This window comes from Vollenhovia emeryi, unplaced genomic scaffold, assembly GCF_000949405.1.
Source record: "Vollenhovia emeryi isolate VEMERY1.0 unplaced genomic scaffold, V.emery_V1.0 DF939157.1, whole genome shotgun sequence".
In the NCBI taxonomy this organism is placed as follows: Eukaryota; Metazoa; Arthropoda; class Insecta; order Hymenoptera; family Formicidae; genus Vollenhovia; species Vollenhovia emeryi.
In genome coordinates this window covers 1,383,550-1,389,097 of record NW_011967209.1, presented here as the reverse complement: position 1 = coordinate 1,389,097, position 5,548 = coordinate 1,383,550, and the positions used below count along the sequence as shown (strand labels likewise).

General features: G+C 32.7%; 1 long non-coding RNA gene across 1 annotated transcript; it reads left to right on the top strand.

The window, feature by feature from the left end:
* Positions 1 to 722: 722 nt before the first annotated feature.
* Positions 723 to 1,380, top strand: LOC105564956. The gene is made up of 3 exons (XR_001009161.1): positions 723 to 900; positions 1,021 to 1,086; positions 1,151 to 1,380. It is a non-coding gene; the product is annotated as an uncharacterized LOC105564956 (long non-coding RNA).
* The last annotated feature ends 4,168 nt before the right edge of the window (positions 1,381 to 5,548 follow it).

Sequence of the window (5,548 nt, the reverse complement as noted above, 5' to 3'; positions counted from 1 at the left end):
TATGAATACATGAAATACAATAAAGTATCTTCTAGAAAGACTTTGGAAATTGTATGGCATTTTAGGGCTATAGTATAAGCGCTGTGCGTGGCCAACAAATCACAAACGTACAAGTTAAAAACTTTTAAATTTCTGAATTGATTTGAATTAGTTTCTCCTTCATAAAGGTATGATCGATATTCTTCTTAGGTTATAACTTGCATTCGTTATAGGCTTCGCAATCGATTCCGCATAAAAAACCAATTGTTAGAATTCTTACTAGATGATATTAATCATAAAATTGGACTTATCATTACACATTTTATATTTTTTTGAACGTTAAAGCCATGTACGACGAAATGTTATGATGTAGGAATGTACTAAAACACTATCAAAAGCAAACTTTCATCTAATCTGGAAGAACATTCTAACTTTTAATGTTTATAACTTTATTGATATGAATTTATTTTTCGAAAACGGTTTTTTATGGGTGCAAAGATAGAGAGAGTTTATGTTAGTTTTAAAGATAATTGTGTGTAATATATCTAAGTCATATTCTACGTATCAATAGCTTCATGTACATAAGTATATAATCTTTATCTTATTAGTTCTTTAACATTGCACATTTTTTACATTAGATAAGAACTTTGATAACTTTGTATATACGAATACATGAAATACAATAAAGAATTTAAGTATCTCATAGGAAAACTTTGAAAATTATATTGCATCTTAGGGCTATATAAGCGCTCTGCGTCGCTGACAAATCACAAACTTACAAGTTAACATAGATTGAGTGTTGAAGACTATTACAAAATGCGATTCTCATATATAATATTAGCTTTTGCCATGATCTTTGTTATGGCGATTATGTATACCGGAACAGAAGCAAGAGCAGAACCATTAGCCGACGCTTTGCCAGTGAGTAATGCAAATGCCGAAGCCATTGCTGGTATAATAAGCATTAATCGGTCCATTTTATTCAAGTTTATTTTGCAGTAAGATATTTTTTAATATATAATCAGATAACATCTTTTTCAGGATAAGAAGCCACCAGTTACCCCCAAGCCACCAGTTACCCCCAGGCCAAAATTAAGGCCTGTTCCGGTAAGTATACTAACATAAATGAGACTTTTCATCGATATATTAATATTAATGAAAACGTTTTAAGTTTCATGGAAAGAAGTAGCTGCATCTTTTGTGAAATAAAATACAAGTGAACAGCTGTTAAACCTGAAGAAAGATTATGATAGAAATGACGAATTACAAGGGATATATATTATAAATATCATATATATGTATATCATTTTAAGCGAAAGTATAAATTATATTTATATGACTCTATTGTACTTGCTTGTTTCAAAATTATGGAGAAAAAATAAATAATAGGATTGCATCATTCGTATTGTGTTTTATTTAGAAGTTACATTTTATTCTTATTCCAGTTTATCGTTTTATACTTAGAATGTATATTAAATTTTTACTTATCAATATGTATACAGTAGTGGTAAATATAAATATTATAAAACAAAAAGGTCACACCTCACCGATTTCGTTGCTACTTTGTTAGTTATGTTGTAAAGGAGAGTTTTCTGAATAATTCCGCGCAAGAATTAAGTGGGGGACGGCATTGATTTAGAAGATATAACAAATTGAAAACTGAAATTTTTAATACGTTTTTTGATAAATAATTAGATGAGGCCAACCAACTGACCTCGATCTTGACATATGTTGTCAATATCACGCTCCGGAGTGTCCTTCAGAAAGTTTTAGTTGTCGTTCGTTTTTTATTAAAAAATTATTAAGAAAATTAATTTAATTTTGTTAATTAAGTTTTCAGCTCGCTTCGCGGGAGAGCGAGTTGTGAAAGGGCGAAGCCTTGCTAAAAACACACACACACACACGCAGGGGAGTGCAAGGCCTTCGGCCCGTCCTTCCTGCACCCTCCTCGCCGGTAGACAGCGTGGACCTCGCTTGCTTGTCTATCTGCAAGCGAGGTCCTATCACCCTGCCGGCGGGTTGGGTGCGGAAAGGGGGGCAGAAGGCCCCTTTGCACCCCCGGGTGGGCGCGTGTGTGGGTGTGTGCTCGTGCGTGTGTGTGCGTGTGTGCGTGTATGTGCGTGCACATACGTTTCTCATATTTATACAAGTATCCATGCGAGGTTCAACCCGTCCTGATTGGTGCAGAAGGGGGTGTGTGACTTTGTAAATGAAAACTAGTTTATGTTATGAGTTAAGAGGTAGCTACGTAGGCTTTTTGTCACAATCAAATTGACCGATACTTCACAGTTCGTTAGAAGGTTTCACGATGCAACTATATGTATTAAGGTACGATCGATATTCTTTTTATGCTCTTTAACTTGCAATTCGCTATAACCTTTGCAATCATTTTTCCGCAAAAAAAACAATTGTTAGAATTATCACTAGAAAATATTAATTGTAAAATTCTGGTCTTATCGTTAAACATTTTATATTTCTTTAAACGTTAAAGTCACGTACGACGAAATGTTATGATGTTATAGGAATGTGCGTACTAAAACACTATCAAAAACAAGCTTTAATCTAATCTGGAAGAACATTTTAACCTTTAATGTTTATAACTTTAATGATATAAATTTATTTTTCGAAAACTGTAATATAGGTTTTTATGGCTACTAAGTGAGAGTTTATGTTAGTTTTAAAGATAATTGTGTGTTATATGTCTAACAATAAGTCATATTCTATTGTATGTATCAATAGCTTCGTGTATATAATCTTTATCTTATTAGTTCTTTAACATTGCACATTTTTTACATAAGATAAGAACTTCGATAACTTTGTATATACGAATACATGAATTATAATAAAGAATTTAAGTATCTCATCAACTTTGAAAATGACATTGCATTTTAAGGCTATATGAGCGCTCCGCGTTGCTAACAAATCACAAACGTACGAGTTAACGTAGCTTGAGCTTGAAAAAATATTACAAAATGCAATTCTCATATATAACAATGGCTTTTGCCATGATCTTTGTTATGGCGATCATGTATACCGGAACAGAAGTAAGAGCAGAACCATTAGCCGACGCTTGGCCAGTGAGTGATGCAAATGCCGAAGCCATCGATATTGCTGGTATGGTAAGCATTAATCGTTACATTTTATTTAAGTTTATTCTGCAGTAAGTTATTTTTTAATATATGTATAAACGGAATAACATCTTTTTTAGATTGAACAAGCAAGAAAAGCGGTATTGTCTGCCATGGTAAGTATGCTAACATAAATGAGACTTTTCTCCGGCATATTAATATTAATGAAAACGTTTTATATTTAAGGGAAAAAAGTAGCTGCATCTTTCGTGAAATAAAATACAAGTGAACAGCTGTTAAACCTGAAGAAAGATTATGATAGAAATGACGAATTACAAGGGATATATATTATAAATATCATATATATATATCATTTTAAGCGAAAGTATAAATTATATTTATATGACTCTATTGTACTTGCTTGGTTCAAAATTATGGAGAAAAAATAAATAATAGGATTGCATCATTCGTATTGTGTTTCATTTAGAAGTTACATTTTATTCTTATTTCAGTTTATTGTTTCATATATAGAATGTGTATATTAAATTTTTTACTTATCAATATGCATGCAGTAGTAATAATATTTAAAATTTTATTAAAATATTAATGTATTTCATGTTTATATACTATTTTATTTAACTAAATCGGTGTGTGTGAAGCTGGGATCTCATTTCGTGGAAAATCATTCATTGTTGAGAGTTCTGACTTCCTTTCTAATAGTTCTAGAGTTCCTGATACGTTAAACACATAGTTCTGGCTTTTAAGACCAAAAAATTGAAAAGTGCAAACTGATTTGCTAACTTCACGCTGCAAATCACTTTGTCTCCGAATGATTTCCTAATTATTTCTGCTAGGATTTTTATCGCATGAGAGTTCTACAATAGTTCTAGAAAGAGTTCTGGCGAAAAAACATATTTTTTATAATTTATAAAAAATTTTTATCACTTTACAAATATATCATCATGGAGACAAAGGTGATTTGTCGTCCTAAATAAGAAAGTTCTGACTTTCTACAAATAGTTGTCGCATGTTCCGAACATATTTAAGCATTTTCTACAGGGTTCTATACAGTAGAACCGATAAATAATTTTTATAAAATTAATACTGTCCGAAAAATGTCTAAGACAGATAGAGATGATTTACTGTCCGAAAGGACGGAGTTCTGGCTTTATACAAACAGTTCTCGCGTAGTTCCGAACGTATTACAGTATATTTTAAACAGTTCTATGCAGTGGAAACAATAAATAATTTTTTTTAATTAATATTGTCCGAGAACTGTCTTTAAGGCAGATAAAGATGATTTGCTGTCCGAAAGGACAGAGTTCTGGCTTTATTAAAATAGTTCTCGCATAGTTCCGAACATATTTTAGTATTTTTTAAACAGTTCTATGCAGTGGAAGCAATAAATAATTTTTTAAATTAATACTGCTCGAAAACTGTCTTTAAGGCAGACCGACCTTAATAGTGTCAAGATCATGCAGCGAGCCTATGGCTGATGGCAGACAACTATCCGTAAGCGCTTAAGACTGACGTAGTCGTAGACTTAAGGTAAGGCAGAGAAAAACGTAAGCCGTAAGGAACACGTGTTTCACGGCTTACGTTTATATAAAAGGCAACACAAGCATCGGAAGCATAATCTGCGGTAAAGAAGTAGTTATTAGTCCGTAACGAAACGATATTTTACAATCTTTGTCATTTAATCTAATCTTTGAAACGAAATCGATAGATAATTAAAAGCGCGGTGCGTAAACGAGATGTAACCGCGACAAAATACCACGGTTTACATTTATAATTTAGATGAATTAGTCTCGTAAAATATCTATACGTTGATAAAGAGCCGTCGCCTCAACATGCAATTCGTTTTTCATTACAAGTTGTAGAAACTTAATAATTAATCGAGGAACGTTAATTGTTACTAATAAAGGTGTGCAAATTAATAGTGTTTTATCTCTGCATTTATCGTGATCGAGTCTTGGAAACCAATAACGCAAAAGTAATGCTACGCACGGAGCGACTCTCGCCACTGCTTGCCGGCACGACGTTCGGCGAGCGAGTGAGAGCGCGGCAACCTTCAGGTAAACTTTGGCCCGCGCAACGTCGTACGATACCGCGCCGAGTGAAAAACAACAAAAAAACGTTGAATATTAAGAATATTCTTAAAACGTTGAGAATTCGTTGTCCCGCCTACGAAATGGAAAATTCCGTACTTAATATTTTACATTACTTTGTTCCGTGACTGTTACTACCTTTTGTGTATCATTCTGCGGACTTATTGGTACCGATTAAATAAACGATTAATTCTGTTCAATCAAGAAAATGTATCGGAACAAAAATCGTTGTTACTTAAATTCTAACTACTAAGATTAAAGATTTTACCTTAATAGTTGGTACAAATGTATATTTCTAAATTGCAAATCTTCATTTACTATAGATTTAAAAGAAAAGTGAAGCACACCGCGCTTCGAGAAGACATATATTATGTATACATTATATTGTTATGT